This window comes from Oncorhynchus mykiss, chromosome 20 (genome assembly GCF_057628025.1).
Source record: "Oncorhynchus mykiss isolate SJ-2025 chromosome 20, ASM5762802v1, whole genome shotgun sequence".
Lineage (NCBI taxonomy): Eukaryota > Metazoa > Chordata > Actinopteri > Salmoniformes > Salmonidae > Oncorhynchus > Oncorhynchus mykiss.
Genome location: NC_143041.1, coordinates 22,558,892 through 22,579,609, shown reverse-complemented (window position 1 = coordinate 22,579,609; position 20,718 = coordinate 22,558,892).

Here is a 20,718-nt window from a genome sequence, read left to right as displayed (position 1 = left end):
CCTTCCCACTGGCTGGCCAACAGATGTTCTCGTGGAGTTTTTATTCAATAGGGTTTTCAGTACATTTGTCTTAATAAGTCATCCCTTTAAATACAGTACACCTTTTCACTTTGGTTTTTGTCAACAGACTCAATAGAATATATTGAGAGAACGGGTTCAGAATATTATGGATCAATGAAGGAAAGATATCTAAATATATGCATATTTGTCTCCGTTTCAACACCAGTTGGTAGATTTAAAAAAAATACTCTGATCTTGTACCTACAAGATCAGAGTATTTTTTTTACATTTAGGGTTAGGAAAGTATTTATGAATCATAAAAAAATAGCTTGGAGAACCTTTCGGCATGAAAGAAAGTAAACAGTGGTTTGATTCATTCTAAAAATTGCCACACTCACTTATTTAACCTGTGGTAATGTTGGAGTATTTGTGTACATAGAGAATAGTGTACAACATCTATTGCCTGCACCAACCATGGAACTGGGTGATGACACAGCCAAGTATGGTGCCATACATCGGGTTCAAACTGCTGTCTTAATCAGTGTTCCGCTCCATAAACGATTTAATTAGCCTTTTATTATGTTATCAATTGTTACTAATGATCCTTAGCAATAGCCACATGGCCGTGACGGCGTTTACAGAGGAAGCAAATAAAGGTAAACCTTTAGGGGTAAGGTTATACCTACTGAAGGGAACTAATAGTAAATTGGCAGTTGAATAAGTGTTATTATTATGCCTACTCACAGTCGATACTGATAGCGGTTAATATTTAACATGATAGAAATAGGAGACAAAGTCGGGGTAGCCTATAATTAAGACATTCAGGAGTGTCCATCCCTGCAAGTTAAAAGGCCGTACAATAAAATTCTGCATAATGGCACGGCATGTCCCAGTGTGTAATCTTGGTTTCATCAGCCCAGAAAATATTGTTTCTCATGTCTGAGAGGCCTTCAAGTTGTAGAACTACCTCAAGGATGATCAATGGAAACAGGATGCACCTCAGCTCAATTTCCAGTATCATAGCAAATGGTCTGAATACTTATGTAAATAAGGTATTTCTGTTTTTGCAAACATTTCTAAACCTGTTTTTGTTGTGTCATTATGGGGTGTTGTGTGTAGATTGAGGGGAAAAATGTATTAATATATTGTTAGTTACGCTGTAACATAACAATGTGGAAAAAGTGAAGGGGTCTGAATACTTTCTGAATGCACTGTAGATGTGCAGTTGCAATTTATAATGCTGTCAACATTCTAACTATACCCAGTACTAGGCATCTCTGAGGCAGTATTACATTCATGTCTGGACCTTTTCTGTCGGCAGCTTACAATCTGGCCAAGGAGCAGAGACGGAACTTTGGAGACGACATCCCGAGTGCCCTGCGGGTCGCTAAGAAGAAGCGCTGGAATAGCATTGAGGAGAAGCGCATCAACCAGGAGAACAAGCTGCATGCATATCTCACCAAACTTATCCTAGCAGAGAAGGAGAGGTGAGGGAGGGACCGGGAGCTAGGCTTTTGGGCAGATAATCATACTAGTGTATGAGCAAAATGTCTGCACTGATATTCCTACATTTTGGCCCATTCCACCTGACAGCTGGTGTAACTGAGTCAGGTTTGTCGGCCTCTTTGCTCGCACACGCTTTTTCAGTTCTGCCCACACATTTTCTATAGGATTGAGGTCAGGGCTCTGTGATGACAACTCCAATACCTTGACTTTGTTGTCCTTACGCCATTTTCCCACAACTTTTTCGGTCCGAGAACCTTCTAGAGCCACGTACCTCACCACGCACTATCGACCTGGGGTCTAGAACAGGTTTCTAAAGTTTCGTAACTCTAGTTCTGACGGTTCTTTTTTAGCTCGAACAAAGCTAACTAATGTATATCTCAGTGTATGTCTCTACGCACCCCAATGTGTCCCTCCTTCCAAGCTGTGCTTGTGTGTGATTTAGTTTTTCTTTGAAATTTTATGGGAAAAATGACTGATTTACAGTTCATGGGGGTTGCCTAATCACACACATGAAGTTTTGGAAAGATCTGACTTTTTTAACCCTTTGAAACATCCCCTGTGACACCAATTATGGCACTTCCGGTTGGCACAGGAAGCTATAGGTAAACACATATCCTCATTGGGGTATGCCTTTACAGAATCCTGAGTTTTAAGTGTTTATGTTAAGAACTGACCGATTTACACAGGGTTGAATGCACTATTTATCACAAGCTGCTGGTTGGGTATGGAAAAACACGTTTAGGGTGATTTTAACCACTTCCGGTTGCTTCAGGAAGCTTAGAATCGACACAGGTAGACCTCATAGTATCCTGATGGACTGTCATTGAAGACAGGTTCATAAGGCATTCATAACCCACATAGGCTTCAGGTTGACTTTAGAGGAGCAGGCAATGTATTCCTATGGGGAGAGATGTCGTTGTAATCTGTGAGATCAAAAAAAAACTGTTTTACTGTTAAGGGTTAATGCCACGCGGTCAAGGTTAGGCTTGCACAGATCGGGAGGACCTCAGGAACGTACCTGATGTCGAATTGTGCTTCTCACCCTAACGGTTCTCTCACTGTCACCCAAAAGCAAATGACATTTAGGGCCAGGCTTCATTTTGGGCCTACTTTTTTCACGGTCGCTGCACTCAGAGCGAGCTACGGTCAAGCGGGGCATCTCCTTGAACTCGGAACGGCCTAGAGAATATGGAAATGCCATTGCAGGCTCTGTGTGTCTTTAAGCACCGCACTTTGTCACTCCATCCTTGCTGTGTGTGTGTGTGTGTGAGAGAGAGCTTTTCTTTGACATCTGTTGGGAGAAATGACTGACTTACAGTTCATGGGGGTTGCCTAATCACACATGAAGTTTTGAAAAGATCTGACATTTTTAACCCTTGGAAACAGCACCTATGACACCATTTTAAGACACTTCCGGTTTACACAGGAAGCTGAAAGTGAACACATGGGGTAGGCAATTATAGAATTTTGAGTTTTAAGTCTTTATGTTAAGGGGATTCGTACAATGTCAAATACGTGATGTTCAAAAATAGTTTTTTTTTTTTAAACAGTTACAGATCCAGTTGCAGTGTGTTCATACGAATCTTTTTAAAGTGTGCTTCTGAGTTCTACGAGATTTCTATGATTTTCTGAAATAACACACACTCACTAAATAAGTCAGTTCTTAATAAGCCCACCCGACCCATCTAGCCACCTGGAAATGCAAATGCGCTACGCTAAATGCTAATAGTGCTCGTTAAAACTCAAACGTTCATTAAAACACACATGTAGGGTATTGAATTAAAGCTACACTCGTTGTGAATCTAGCCAACAAGTCAGATTTTTAAAATGCTTTTCGGTGAAAGCATGAGAAGCTATTATCTGATAGCATGCAACACCCCGAAATACCTGAAGGCGACGTAAACAAAATAATTAGCGTAGCCGGCACTACACAAATAGCAGAAATAAAATATTCATTACCTTTGACGAGCTTCTTTGTTGGCACTCCTATATGCCCTATAAACATCACTATTGGGTCTTTTTTTTCGATTAAATCGGTGGAAACTGTGATTCAGAAAAAAACACCGTTTTCAAAACGCAGCGTCATTTCTTAAAATTAAAAAGGTCGACGATAAACTTTCACAAAACACTTCGAAATACTTTTGTAATCCAACTTTAGGTATTAGTAAACGTTAATGATCTATCAAATTGATCACGGGGCGATGTGTAATTCAATAGCTCCACGTCTTCAAATCATGTTCGGAAATCTCTCTTCCAAAACTTCCTGTCGGAGACCGGATGGAATGGGGTTTCTTCTTTGTTTGACCAATAAATAACTCCCAGAAATTGACAAGACTGGCGACATCGTGTGGAAGCTGTAGGAATTGCAATCTCAGCACCATTTAATTTGGTGTGGCGCATGGATATTTTTTTCAGTGACCAATTTTCTTGCGCTTTTTGATGAAACACACGCTCTGTTATAGCCACAGCCGTGATTTAACTAGTTTTAGAAACGTGAGAGTGTTTTCTATCCACACATACTAATCATATGCATGTACTATATTCCTGGCATGAGTAGCAGGACACCAATGAGGACATGTGTTTACCTATAGCTTCCTGTGCCAACCGGAAGTGCCATAATTGGTGTCAGAGGGGCTGTTTGGCGACATCGTGTGGAAGCTGTAGGAATTGCAATGTCAGCACCATTTTAATTTGGTGTCCCTTAAAAAAATGTCAGATCTTTCCAACACTTCATTTGTGTGATTAGGCAACTCCCAAATCAGTAATTTCTCCCAACAATGTCAAAGAAAAGCTCTCACACACACACAGATTACGACACCTCTCCCCTCATTCCTGAGGTCCTCCCGATCTGTGCAAGTCTAACCTTGACCGCGTGGCATTAACCCTTAACAGTAAAACAGTTTTTTTTGATCTCACAGATTACAACGACATCTCTCCCCATAAGAATACATTGCCTGCTCCTCTAAAGTCAACCTGAAGCCTATGTGGGTTATGAATGCCTTATGAACCTGTCTTCAATGACAGTCCATCAGGACACTATGAGGTCTACCTGTGTCGATTCTAAGCTTCCTGAAGCAACCGGAAGTGGTTAAAATCACCCTAAACGTGTTTTTTTCATACCCAACCAGCAGTTTGTGATAAAGAGTGCATTCAACCCTGTGTAAATCGGTCTTAACATAAACACTTAAAACTCAGGATTCTGTAAAGGCATACCCCAATGAGGATATGTGTTTACCTATAGCTTCCTGTGCCAACCGGAAGTGCCGTAATTGGTGTCACAGGGGATGTTTCAAAGGGTTAAAAAAGTCAGATCTTTCCAAAACTTCATGTGTGTGATTAGGCAACCCCCATGAACTGTAAATCAATAATTTCTCCCAAAATATGTCAAAGAAAAGCACACATACACACACACACACACCTGTTGGATTTTTAAAGTGTTTAAACCTGGCATTTTAAAATCAACTTTGAACGAAACGTCTTATTGAGTGGTATTGGACACAGTGTATATGGTTTGTCAAGTGCCAATGACTTCCCATCAATTTTTGTCCATTTCAGGGGGGTGTTCTCTTACAATACCTCTTCCTGAAATTTGTTGATAGTGTTCCTAACATCCCAAAAACGCAGCTCTGGACAACTAATTGTATTTTATGGTTTGAAACCTGCTGAAAATTGTCCAAGGTGTTACTGCCATCTTAACTGTGGACAACATTGTATTTGCTAATTGCATCAAACATGATTTAGAGCTTGTTTATGGAAAAGTGTCTATAACTGTATTTCAATGTTGCAACTTGCTGAAAGTGTATCTTATCTGGCAAAATAGTGCCTGATTTGCACGTTATGTCTAGATTATTGCTACCAGTAGCCATTTTTCTTTGTCCTCAATGTTCTGTGACAGGCATGTTTGTTCTATGTTTTAACTTCGTTTCATTTAAATTGTAATTTAATAAAACCAAGAATGTCTAACTTTTCATTGTGGCTATTTATTATCACTAAGTGATGTGCTGGTGTGAAGGATTTAGTATTATCCAAATATATCCACAAATAGTATGTAGGTTAACTGAGCATATACAGTTAGTGGAGAAATTATTTTGTGTGGGAATATACAGTGGCAAAAAAAAGTATGTGAACCCTTTGGAATTACCTGCATAAATTGGTCATTATGTGATCTTCATCTTGTCACAACACATAAACAAACAATTATGTGTATTGTCCTTATTGAACACACCATGTGAACCCTTGTATTTAATAACAAGTTAACCCTCTTTTGGCAGCAATTAACCTCAACCGAATGTTTTCTGTAGTTGCGGATTAGACCTTCAAATGTCAGGAGGAATTTTGCACCATACACTTTTACCAAACTGTTTCAGTTCAACAATATTCGTAGGATGCCTGGTGTGAACCGCTCTCGGGTTCATGTCACAGCATTTTAAATCTGCTTAAAGTCGTGAAGTCGGGACTGGGTCATCTTCTGTTGAAGCCAGTTGTTGATTTTACTCCTGTCTGTTTTGGTCATTGTCCTCTGTTGCTTCACCCTACTTTTACGCTTTAATTGGCAGACGGATAGCTCAAAAACACTGTCAACAAATTCCAACAAGTTTCAACCATAAACCACAGTTAGAACCCCTTTTCCCTGAACAAGGTCTAAAACACATGTTTGATGTGCAAATCAAATGTTGTTGGTATCGTAAGAAACACTGTCACCAAATTCAAGCAAAATTTCAACCATAAAATACAGTTATACAGCTACACTTTTCCCAGAACAAGGTCTCAATTGTGGACATGTTTAATGCAATTGCAAATTGGTTTCAGCGTAAAATACAGTTATAACCACTTCCCAGAACAAGGTCTAAAACACATGTTTGATGCAATTGCAAAGAAAATGTCCACAATTGAGATAGTAGGAACACCTTGGACCATTTTCAGTAGGTTTCAAGCATAAAATACTGTTATAACCACTTTTCCCTGTACAAGGTCTAAAACACATGTTTGGTGCAATTAGCAAATAAAATGTTGTCCACGCGTTGTTGGGATGGTAAGAAACACTGTCACCAAATTCAAGCAAAATTTCAACCATAAAATACAGTAATAACCACTTTCCCCTGAACAAGGTCTAAAACACATGTTTGATGCAATTGCAAAGAAAATGTCCACAATTGAGATAGTAGGAACACCTTGGACCATTTTCAGTAGGTTTCAAACATAAAATAATGTTATAACCACTTTTCCCTGTACAAGGTCTAAAACACATGTTTGGTGCAATTAGCAAATAAAATGTTGTCCACGCGTTGTTGGGATGGTAAGAAACACTGTCACCAAATTCAAGCAAAATTTCAACCATAAAATACAGTAATAACCACTTTTCCCTGTACAAGGTCTAAAACACATGTTTGATGCAATTGCAAAGAAAATGTCCACAATTGAGATAGTAGGAACACCTTGGACCATTTTCAGTAGGTTTCAAGCATAAAATACTGTTATAACCACTTTTCCCTGAACAAGGTCTAAAACACATGTTTGATGCAATTAGCAAATAAAATGTTGTCCACGCGTTGTTGGAATGGTAAGAAACACTGTCACCAAATTCAAGCAAAATTTCAACCATAAAATACTGTTTATAACCACTTTTCCCTGAACAACAATTGAGATAGTAGGAACACCTTGGACCATTTTCAGTAGGTTTCAAGCATAAAATACTGTTATAACCACTTTTCCCTGAACAACGTCTAAAACACATGTTTGATGCAATTAGCAAATAAAATGTTCACAATTGTGGTTATAACAGTATTTTATGCTTGAAACCTACTGAAAATTGTCCAAGGTGTTCCTACTATCTCAATTGTGGACATTTTCTTTGCAATTGCATCAAACATGTGTTTTAGACCTTGTTCTGAGAAAAGTGGTTATAACTGTATTTTATGCTTGAAACCTACTGAAAATGGTCCAAGGTGTTCCTACTATCTCAATTGTGGACATTTTCTTTGCAATTGCATCAAACATGTGTTTTAGACCTTGTTCTGAGAAAAGTGGTTATAACTGTATTTTATGCTGAAAATTGTCCAAGGTGTTCCTACTATCTCAATTGTGGACATTTTCTTTGCAATTGCATCAAACATGTGTTTTAGACCTTGTTCAGGGAAAAGTGGTTATAACTGTATTTTATGCTGAAAATTGTCCAAGGTGTTCCTACTATCTCAATTGTGGACATTTTCTTTGCAATTGCATCAAACATGACCTTGTTCAGGGAAAAGTGGTTATAACTGTATTTTATGCTGAAAATTGTCCAAGGTGTTCCTACTATCTCAATTGTGGACATTTTCTTTGCAATTGCATCAAACACTTTTTAGACCTTGTTCTGGGAAAAGTGGTTATAACTGTATTTTATGCTTGAAACCTACTGAAAATTGTCCAAGGTGTTCCTACTATCTCAATTGTGGACATTTTCTTTGCAATTGCATCAAACATGTGTTTTAGACCTTGTTCTGAGAAAAGTGGTTATAACTGTATTTTATGCTGAAAATTGTCCAACGTGTTCCTACTATCTCAATTGTGGACATTTTCTTTGCAATTGCATCAAACATGTGTTTTAGACCTTGTTCAGAGAAAAGTGGTTATAACTGTATTTTATGGTTGAAATTTTGCTTGAATTTGGTGACAGTGTTTCTTACCATCCCAACAACGCGTGGACAACATTTTATTTGCTAATTGCATCAAACATGTGTTTTAGACCTTGTTCAGGGAAAAGTGGTTATAACTGTATTTTATGCTTGAAACCTACTGAAAATGGTCCAAGGTGTTCCTACTATCTCAATTGTGGACATTTTCTTTGCAATTGCATCAAACATGTGTTTTAGACCTTGTTCTGAGAAAAGTGGTTATAACTGTATTTTATGCTGAAAATTGTCCAAGGTGTTCCTACTATCTCAATTGTGGACATTTTCTTTGCAATTGCATCAAACATGTGTTTTAGACCTTGTTCAGGGAAAAGTGGTTATAACTGTATTTTATGCTGAAAATTGTCCAAGGTGTTCCTACTATCTCAATTGTGGACATTTTCTTTGCAATTGCATCAAACATGTGTTTTAGACCTTGTTCTGAGAAAAGTGGTTATAACTGTATTTTATGCTGAAAATTGTCCAACGTGTTCCTACTATCTCAATTGTGGACATTTTCTTTGCAATTGCATCAAACATGTGTTTTAGACCTTGTTCAGGGAAAAGTGGTTATAACTGTATTTTATGCTGAAAATTGTCCAAGGTGTTCCTACTATCTCAATTGTGGACATTTTCTTTGCAATTGCATCAAACATGTATTTTAGACCTTGTTCAGTGAAAAGTGGTTATAACAGTATTTTATGCTTGAAACCTACTGAAAATTGTCCAAGGTGTTCCTACTATCTCAATTGTGGACATTTTCTTTGCAATTGAATCAAACATGTGTTTTAGACCTTGTTCAGGGAAAAGTGGTTATAACTGTATTTTATGGTTGAAATTTTGCTTGAATTTGGTGATAGTGTTTCTTACCATCCCAACAACGCGTGGACAACATTTTATTTGCTAATTGCATCAAACATGTGTTTTAGACCTTGTTCAGGGAAAAGTGGTTATAACTGTATTTTATGCTTGAAACCTACTGAAAATTGTCCAAGGATTTCCTATTATCTCAATTGTGGACATTTTCTTTGCAATTTGCATCAAACATGTGTTTTAGACCTTGTTCAGGGAAAAGTGGTTATAACTGTATTTTATGCTTGAAACCTACTGAAAATTGTCCAAGGATTTCCTACTATCTCAATTGTGGATATTTTCTTTGCAATTGCATCAAACATGTGTTTTAGACCTTGTTCTGAGAAAAGTGGTTATAACTGTATTTTATGCTGAAAATTGTCCAAGGTGTTCCTACTATCTCAATTGTGGACATTTTCTTTGCAATTGCATCAAACATGTGTTTTAGACCTTGTTCAGGGAAAAGTGGTTATAACTGTATTTTATGCTTGAAACCTACTGAAAATTGTCCAAGGATTTCCTATTATCTCAATTGTGGACATTTTCTTTGCAATTTGCATCAAACATGTGTTTTAGACCTTGTTCAGGGAAAAGTGGTTATAACTGTATTTTATGCTTGAAACCTACTGAAAATTGTCCAAGGATTTCCTACTATCTCAATTGTGGATATTTTCTTTGCAATTGCATCAAACATGTGTTTTAGACCTTGTTCTGAGAAAAGTGGTTATAACTGTATTTTATGCTGAAAATTGTCCAAGGTGTTCCTACTATCTCAATTGTGGACATTTTCTTTGCAATTGCATCAAACATGTGTTTTAGACCTTGTTCAGGGAAAAGTGGTAATAACTGTATTTTATGCTGAAAATTGTCCAAGGTGTTCCTACTATCTCAATTGTGGACATTTTCTTTGCAATTGCATCAAACATGTATTTTAGACCTTGTTCAGGGAAAAGTGGTTATAACTGTATTTTATGCTTGAAACCTACTGAAAATTGTCCAAGGATTTCCTATTATCTCAATTGTGGACATTTTCTTTGCAATTTGCATCAAACATGTGTTTTAGACCTTGTTCAGGGAAAAGTGGTTATAACTGTATTTTATGCTTGAAACCTACTGAAAATTGTCCAAGGATTTCCTACTATCTCAATTGTGGATATTTTCTTTGCAATTGCATCAAACATGTGTTTTAGACCTTGTTCTGAGAAAAGTGGTTATAACTGTATTTTATGCTGAAAATTGTCCAAGGTGTTCCTACTATCTCAATTGTGGACATTTTCTTTGCAATTGCATCAAACATGTATTTTAGACCTTGTTCAGGGAAAAGTGGTTATAACTGTATTTTATGCTTGAAACCTACTGAAAATTGTCCAAGGTGTTCCTATTATCTCAATTGTGGACATTTTCTTTGCAATTTGCATCAAACATGTGTTTTAGACCTTGTTCAGGGGAAAGTGGTTATAACAGTATTTCATGCTTGAAACCTACTGAAAATGGTCCAAGGTGTTCCTACTATCTCAATTGTGGACATTTTCTTTGCAATTGCATCAAACATGTGTTTTAGACCTTGTTCAGGGAAAAGTGGTTATAACTGTATTTTATGGTTGAAATTTTGCTTGAATTTGGTGACAGTGTTTCTTACCATCCCAACAACGCGTGGACAACATTTTATTTGCTAATTGCACCAAACACGTGTGTATTAGACCTTGTTCAGGGAAAAGTGGTTATAACAGTATTTTATGCTTGAAACCTACTGAAAATGGTCCAAGGTGTTCCTACTATCTCAATTGTGGACATTTTCTTTGCAATTGCATCAAACATGTGTTTTAGACCTTGTTCAGGGAAAAGTGGTTATAACTGTATTTTATGGTTGAAATTTTGCTTGAATTTGGTGACAGTGTTTCTTACCATCCCAACAACGCGTGGACAACATTTTATTTGCTAATTGCATCAAACATGTGTTTTAGACCTTGTTCAGGGAAAAGTGGTTATAACTGTATTTTATGCTGAAAATGGTCCAAGGTGTTCCTACTATCTCAATTGTGGACATTTTCTTTGCAATTGCATCAAACATGTGTTTTAGACCTTGTTCAGGGAAAAGTGGTTATAACTGTATTTTATGCTGAAAATTGTCCAAGGTGTTCCTACTATCTCAATTGTGGACATTTTCTTTGCAATTGCATCAAACATGTGTTTTAGACCTTGTTCAGGGAAAAGTGGTTATAACTGTATTTTATGCTGAAAATTGTCCAAGGTGTTCGTACTATCTCAAGTGTGGACATTTTCTTTGCAATTGCATCAAACATGTATTTTAGACCTTGTTCAGGGAAAAGTGGTTATAACTGTATTTTATGCTTGAAACCTACTGAAAATTGTCCAAGGTGTTCCTATTATCTCAATTGTGGACATTTTCTTTGCAATTTGCATCAAACATGTGTTTTAGACCTTGTTCAGGGAAAAGTGGTTATAACTGTATTTTATGGTTGAAATTTTGCTTGAATTTGGTGACAGTGTTTCTTACCATCCCAACAACGCGTGGACAACATTTTATTTGCTAATTGCACCAAACACGTGTGTATTAGACCTTGTTCAGGGAAAAGTGGTTATAACAGTATTTTATGCTTGAAACCTACTGAAAATGGTCCAAGGTGTTCCTACTATCTCAATTGTGGACATTTTCTTTGCAATTGCATCAAACATGTGTTTTAGACCTTGTTCAGGGAAAAGTGGTTATAACTGTATTTTATGGTTGAAATTTTGCTTGAATTTGGTGACAGTGTTTCTTACCATCCCAACAACGCGTGGACAACATTTTATTTGCTAATTGCACCAAACACGTGTGTATTAGACCTTGTTCAGGGAAAAGTGGTTATAACAGTATTTTATGCTTGAAACCTACTGAAAATGGTCCAAGGTGTTCCTACTATCTCAATTGTGGACATTTTCTTTGCAATTGCATCAAACATGTGTTTTAGACCTTGTTCAGGGAAAAGTGGTTATAACTGTATTTTATGGTTGAAATTTTGCTTGAATTTGGTGACAGTGTTTCTTACCATCCCAACAACGCGTGGACAACATTTTATTTGCTAATTGCATCAAACATGTGTTTTAGACCTTGTTCAGGGAAAAGTGGTTATAACAGTATTTTATGCTTGAAACCTACTGAGAATGGTCCAAGGTGTTCCTACTATCTCAATTGTGGACATTTTCTTTGCAATTGCATCAAACATGAGTTTTAGACCTTGTTCAGGGAAAAGTGGTTATAACAGTATTTTATGCTTGAAACCTACTGAGAATGGTCCAAGGTGTTCCTACTATCTCAATTGTGGACATTTTCTTTGCAATTGCATCAAACATGTGTTTTAGACCTTGTTCAGGGAAAAGTGGTTATAACTGTATTTTATGCTGAAAATGGTCCAAGGTGTTCCTACTATCTCAATTGTGGACATTTTCTTTGCAATTGCATCAAACATGTGTTTTAGACCTTGTTCAGGGAAAAGTGGTTATAACTGTATTTTATGCTGAAAATTGTCCAAGGTGTTCCTACTATCTCAATTGTGGACATTTTCTTTGCAATTGCATCAAACATGTATTTTAGACCTTGTTCAGGGAAAAGTGGTTATAACTGTATTTTATGCTGAAAATTGTCCAAGGTGTTCCTACTATCTCAATTGTGGACATTTTCTTTGCAATTGCATCAAACATGTATTTTAGACCTTGTTCAGGGAAAAGTGGTTATAACTGTATTTTATGCTGAAAATTGTCCAAGGTGTTCCTACTATCTCAATTGTGGACATTTTCTTTGCAATTGCATCAAACATGTATTTTAGACCTTGTTCAGGGAAAAGTGGTTATAACTGTATTTTATGCTGAAAATGGTCCAAGGTGTTCCTACTATCTCAATTGTGGACATTTTCTTTGCAATTGCATCAAACATGTGTTTTAGACCTTGTTCAGGGAAAAGTGGTTATAACTGTATTTTATGCTGAAAATTGTCCAAGGTGTTCCTACTATCTCAATTGTGGACATTTTCTTTGCAATTGCATCAAACATGTGTTTTAGACCTTGTTCAGGGAAAAGTGGTTATAACTGTATTTTATGCTGAAAATTGTCCAAGGTGTTCCTACTATCTCAATTGTGGACATTTTCTTTGCAATTGCATCAAACATGTGTTTTAGACCTTGTTCAGGGAAAAGTGGTTATAACTGTATTTTATGCTGAAAATTGTCCAAGGTGTTCCTACTATCTCAATTGTGGACATTTTCTTTGCAATTGCATCAAACATGTGTTTTAGACCTTGTTCAGGGAAAAGTGGTTATAAATGTATTTTATGCTGAAAATGGTCCAAGGTGTTCCTACTATCTCAATTGTGGACATTTTCTTTGCAATTGCATCAAACATGTGTTTTAGACCTTGTTCAGGGAAAAGTGGTTATAACTGTATTTTATGCTGAAAATTGTCCAAGGTGTTCCTACTATCTCAATTGTGGACATTTTCTTTGCAATTGCATCAAACATGTGTTTTAGACCTTGTTCAGGGAAAAGTGGTTATAACTGTATTTTATGCTGAAAATTGTCCAAGGTGTTCCTACTATCTCAATTGTGGACATTTTCTTTGCAATTGCATCAAACATGTATTTTAGACCTTGTTCAGGGAAAAGTGGTTATAACTGTATTTTATGCTGAAAATTGTCCAAGGTGTTCCTACTATCTCAATTGTGGACATTTTCTTTGCAATTGCATCAAACATGTGTTTTAGACCTTGTTCAGGGGAAAGTGGTTATAACAGTATTTTATGCTTGAAACCTACTGAAAATGGTCCAAGGTGTTCCTACTATCTCAATTGTGGACATTTTCTTTGCAATTGCATCAAACATGTGTTTTAGACCTTGTTCAGGGAAAAGTGGTTATAACTGTATTTTATGCTGAAAATTGTCCAAGGTGTTCCTACTATCTCAATTGTGGACATTTTCTTTGCAATTGCATCAAACATGTGTTTTAGACCTTGTTCAGGGAAAAGTGGTTATAACTGTATTTTATGCTGAAAATTGTCCAAGGTGTTCCTACTATCTCAATTGTGGACATTTTCTTTGCAATTGCATCAAACATGTATTTTAGACCTTGTTCAGGGAAAAGTGGTTATAACTGTATTTTATGCTGAAAATTGTCCAAGGTGTTCCTACTATCTCAATTGTGGACATTTTCTTTGCAATTGCATCAAACATGTGTTTTAGACCTTGTTCAGGGGAAAGTGGTTATAACAGTATTTTATGCTTGAAACCTACTGAAAATGGTCCAAGGTGTTCCTACTATCTCAATTGTGGACATTTTCTTTGCAATTGCATCAAACATGTGTTTTAGACCTTGTTCAGGGAAAAGTGGTTATAACTGTATTTTATGCTGAAAATTGTCCAAGGTGTTCCTACTATCTCAATTGTGGACATTTTCTTTGCAATTGCATCAAACATGTGTTTTAGACCTTGTTCAGGGAAAAGTGGTTATAACTGTATTTTATGCTGAAAATTGTCCAAGGTGTTCCTACTATCTCAATTGTGGACATTTTCTTTGCAATTGCATCAAACATGTATTTTAGACCTTGTTCAGGGAAAAGTGGTTATAACTGTATTTTATGCTGAAAATTGTCCAAGGTGTTCCTACTATCTCAATTGTGGACATTTTCTTTGCAATTGCATCAAACATGTGTTTTAGACCTTGTTCAGGGGAAAGTGGTTATAACAGTATTTTATGCTTGAAACCTACTGAAAATGGTCCAAGGTGTTCCTACTATCTCAATTGTGGACATTTTCTTTGCAATTGCATCAAACATGTGTTTTAGACCTTCTTCAGGGAAAAGTGGTTATAACTGTATTTTATGGTTGAAATTTTGCTTGAATTTGGTGACAGTGTTTCTCTTACCATCCCAACAACGCGTGGACAACATTTTATTTGCTAATTGCACCAAACACGTGTGTATTAGACCTTGTTCAGGGAAAAGTGGTTATAACAGTATTTTATGCTTGAAACCTACTGAAAATGGTCCAAGGTGTTCCTACTATCTCAATTGTGGACATTTTCTTTGCAATTGCATCAAACATGTGTTTTAGACCTTGTTCAGGGAAAAGTGGTTATAACTGTATTTTATGGTTGAAATTTTGCTTGAATTTGGTGACAGTGTTTCTTACCATCCCAACAACGCGTGGACAACATTTTATTTGCTAATTGCATCAAACATGTGTTTTAGACCTTGTTCAGGGAAAAGTGGTTATAACTGTATTTTATGCTGAAAATTGTCCAAGGTGTTCCTACTATCTCAATTGTGGACATTTTCTTTGCAATTGCATCAAACATGAGTTTTAGACCTTGTTCAGGGAAAAGTGGTTATAACAGTATTTTATGCTTGAAACCTACTGAAAATGGTCCAAGGTGTTCCTATTATCTCAATTGTGGACATTTTCTTTGCAATTGCATCAAACATGTATTTTAGACCTTGTTCAGGGAAAAGTGGTTATAACTGTATTTTATGCTTGAAACCTACTAAAAATGGTCCAAGGTGTTCCTACTATCTCAATTGTGGACATTTTCTTTGCAATTGCATCAAACATGTGTTTTAGACCTTGTTCAGGGAAAAGTGGTTATAACTGTATTTTATGGTTGAAATTTTGCTTGAATTTGGTGACAGTGTTTCTTACCATTCCAACAACGCGTGGACAACATTTTATTTGCTAATTGCACCAAACACGTGTGTATTAGACCTTGTTCAGGGAAAAGTGGTTATAACAGTATTTTATGCTTGAAACCTACTGAAAATGGTCCAAGGTGTTCCTACTATCTCAATTGTGGACATTTTCTTTGCAATTGCATCAAACATGTTTTAGACCTTGTTCTGAGAAAAGTGGTTATAACTGTATTTTATGCTTGAAACCTACTGAAAATGGTCCAAGGTGTTCCTACTATCTCAATTGTGGACATTTTCTTTGCAATTGCATCAAACATGAGTTTTAGACCTTGTTCAGGGAAAAGTGGTTATAACAGTATTTTATGCTTGAAACCTACTGAAAATGGTCCAAGGTGTTCCTACTATCTCAATTGTGGACATTTTCTTTGCAATTGCATCAAACATGTGTTTTAGACCTTGTTCAGGGAAAAGTGGTTATAACTGTATTTTATGCTGAAACCTACTGAAAATGGTCCAAGGTGTTCCTACTATCTCAATTGTGGACATTTTCTTTGCAATTGCATCAAACATGTGTTTTAGACCTTGTTCAGGGAAAAGTGGTTATAACTGTATTTTATGGTTGAAATTTTGCTTGAATTTGGTGACAGTGTTTCTTACCATCCCAACAAAGCGTGGACAACATTTTATTTGCTAATTGCACCAAACACGTGTGTATTAGACCTTGTTCAGGGAAAAGTGGTTATAACTGTATTTTATGCTGAAACCAATTTGCAATTGCATTAAACATGTCCACAAATTGAGACCTTGTTCTGGGAAAAGTGTAGCAGTATAACTGTGGTTTATGGTTGAAACTTGTTGGAATTTGTTGACAGTGTTTTTGAGCTATCTGTCTGCCAATTAAAGCGTAAAAGTAGGGTGAAGCAACAGAACAATGAACAATGACCAAAACAGACAGGAGTAAAATCAACAACTGGCTTCAACAGAAGATGACCCAGTCCCGACTTCACGACTTTAAAGCAGATTTAAAATGCTGTGACATGAACCCGAGAGCGGTTCACACCAGGCATCCTACGAATATTGTTGAACTGAAACAGTTTGGTAAAAGTGTATGGTGCAAAATTCCTCCTGACATTTGAAGGTCTAATCCGCAACTACAGAAAACATTCGGTTGAGGTTAATTGCTGCCAAAGGAGGGTTGACTTGTTATTAAATACAAGGGTTCACATGGTGTGTTCAATAAGGACACATCACATAATGACCAATTTATGCAGAAATGCAGGTAATTCCAAAGGGTTCACATACTTTTTTTTGCCACTGTATATTCCCACACAAAATAATTTCTCCACTAACTGTATATGCTCAGTGGATATATTTGGATAATACTAAATCCTTCACACCAGCACATCACTTAGTGATAATAAATAGCCACAATGAAAAGTTAGACATTCTTGGTTTTATTAAATTACAATTTTAATAAAACGAAGTTAAAACATAGAACAAACATGCCTGTAGCAATAATCTAGACATAACGTGCAAATCAGACACTATTTTGCCAGATAAGATACACTTTCAGCAAGTTGCAACATTGAAATACAGTTATAGACACTTTTCCATAAACAAGCTCTAAATCATGTTTGATGCAATTAGCAAATACAATGTTGTCCACAGTTAAGATGGTAGTAACACCGTGGACAATTTTCAGCAGGTTTCAAACCATAAAATACAATTAGTTGAACGTTTCGTTCAAAGTTGATTTTAAAATGCCAGGTTTAAACACTTTAAAAATCCAACAGGTGTGTGTGTGCTTTTCTTTGACATCTTTTGGGAGAAATGATTGATTTTACAGTTCATGGGGGTTGCCTAATCACACACATGAAGTTTTGGAAAGATTTGACTTTTTTCAACCCTTTGAAACAGCCCCTGTGACACCAATTACGGCACTTCCGGTTGGCACAGGAAGCCACACAAACACATATCCTCATTGGGGTATGCCTTTACAGAATCCTGTGTTTATGTTAAGAACTGACCGATTTACACAGGGTTGAATGCACTCTTCATCACAAACTGCTGGTTGGGTACTTCCGGTTGCTTCAGGAAGCTTAGAATCGACACAGGTAGACCTCATAGTATCCTGATGGACTGTCATTGAAGACAGGTTCATAAGGCATTCATAACCCACATAGGCTTCAGGTTGACTTTAGAGGAGCAGGCAATGTATTCCTATGGGGAGAGATGTCATTGTAATCTGTGATATAAAAAAAAAACTGTTTTACTGTTAAGAGTTAATGCCACACGGTCAAGGTTAGGCTTGCACAGATCGGGAGGACCTCTGAGGGGAGAGGTGTCGTAATCTGTGTGTGTGTGAGCTTTTCTTTGACATTGTTGGGAGAAATTACTGATTTGAGAGTTGCCTAATCACACAAATGAAGTGTTGGAAAGATCTGACATTTTTTTAAGGGACACCAAATTAAAATGGTGCTGACATTGCAATTCCTACAGCTTCCACACGATGTCGCCAAACAGCCCCTCTGACACCAATTATGGCACTTCCGGTTGGCACAGGAAGCTATAGGTAAACACATATCCTCATTGGGGTATGCCTTTACAGAATCCTGAGTTTTAAGTGTTTATGTCAAGAACTGACCGATTTACACAGGGTTGAATGCACTCTTTATCACAAACTGCTGGTTGGATATGAAAAAAACACGTTTAGGGTGATTTTAACCACTTCCGGTTGCTTCAGGAAGCTTAGAATCGACACAGGTAGACCTCATAGTGTCCTGATGGACTGTCATTGAAGACAGGTTCATAAGGCATTCATAACCCACATAGGCTTCAGGTTGACTTTAGAGGAGCAGGCAATGTATTCCTATGGGGAGAGATGTCATTGTAATCTGTGAGATCAAAAAAAAACTGTTTTACTGTTAAGGGTTAATGCCACGCGGTCAAGGTTAGACTTGCACAGATCGGGAGGACCTCAGGAATGAGGGGAGAGGTGTTGTAATCTGTGTGTGTGTGAGAGCTTTTCTTTGACATTGTTGGGAGAAATTACTGATTTGGGAGTTGCCTAAGATCTGACATTTTTTTAAGGGACACCAAATTAAAATGGTGCTGACATTGCAATTCCTACAGCTTCCACACGATGTCGCCAAACAGCCCATCTGACACCAATTATGGCACTTTCGGTTGGCACAGGAAGCTATAGGTAAACACATATCCTCATTGGGGTATGCCCTTTACAGAATCATGAGTTTTAAGTGTTAAGCCTACCCCCTACTTTTTCGAACATTCTGTTAAAAATCGCGCAACATTTCAGCGTCCTGCTACTCATGCCAGGAATATAGTATATGCATGTGATTAGTATGTGTGGATAGAAAACGCTCTCACGTTTCTAAAACTAGTTAAATCACGGCTGTGGCTATAACAGAGCGTGTGTTTCATCAAAAAGCGCAAGAAAAACTGGTCACTGAAAAAAATATCCATGCGCCACACCAAATTAAATGGTGCTGAGATTGCAATTCCTACAGCTTCCACACGATGTCGCCAGTCTTGTCAATTTCTGGGAGTTATTTCTTGGTCAAACAAAGAAGAAACCCCATTCCATCCGGTCTCCGACAGGAAGTTTTGGAAGAGAGATTTCCTAACATGATTTGAAGACGTGGAGCTATTAAATTACACATCGCCCCGTGATCAATTTGATAGATTATTAACGTTTACTAATACCTAAAGTTGGATTACAAAAGTATTTCGAAGTGTTTTGTGACAGTTTATAGTCGACCTTTTTAATTTTAAGGAATGACGCTGCGTTTTGAAAACGGTGTTTTTTTCTGAATCACAGTTTCCACCGATTTAATCGAAAAAAAAGACCCAATAGTGATGTTTATAGGGCATATAGGAGTGCCAACAAAGAAGCTCGTCAAAGGTAATGAATTTTTTATATTTTATTTCTGCTAATTATTTTGTTTACGTCGCCTTCAGGTATTTCGGGGTGTTGCATGCTATCAGATAATAGCTTCTCATGCTTTCACCGAAAAGCATTTTAAAAATCTGACTTGTTGGCTAGATTCACGAGTGTAGCTTTAATTCAATACCCTACATGTGTGTTTTAATGAACGTTTGAGTTTTAACGAGCACTATTAGCATTTAGCGTAGCGCATTTGCATTTCCAGGTGGCTAGATGGGTCGGGTGGGCTTATTAAGAACTGACTTATTTAGTGAGTGTGTGTTACTTCAGAAAATCATAGAAATCTCGTAGAACTCAGAAGTCAATCATTTCTCCCAACAGATGTCAAAGAAAAGCTCTCTCACACACACACACACACACACAGCAAGGATGGAGTGACAAAGTGCGGTGCTTAAAGACACACAGAGCCTGCAATGGCATTTCCATATTCTCTAGGCCGTTCCGAGTTCAAGGAGATGCCCCGCTTGACCGTAGCTCGCTCTGAGTGCAGCGACCGTGAAAAAAGTAGGCCCAAAATGAAGCCTGGCCCTAAATGTCATTTGCTTTTGGGTGACAGTGAGAGAACCGTTAGGGTGAGAAGCACAATTCGACATCAGGTACGTTCCTGAGGTCCTCCCGATCTGTGCAAGCCTAACCTTGACCGCGTGGCATTAACCCTTAACAGTAAAACAGTTTTTTTTTGATCTCACAGATTACAACGACATCTCTCCCCATAGGAATACATTGCCTGCTCCTCTAAAGTCAACCTGAAGCCTATGTGGGTTATGAATGCCTTATGAACCTGTCTTCAATGACAGTCCATCAGGATACTATGAGGTCTACCTGTGTCGATTCTAAGCTTCCTGAAGCAACCGGAAGTAGTTAAAATCACCCTAAACGTGTTTTTCCATACCCAACCAGCAGCTTGTGATAAATAGTGCATTCAACCCTGTGTAAATCGGTCAGTTCTTAACATAAACACTTAAAACTCAGGATTCTGTAAAGGCATACCCCAATGAGGATATGTGTTTACCTATAGCTTCCTGTGCCAACCGGAAGTGCCATAATTGGTGTCACAGGGGATGTTTCAAAGGG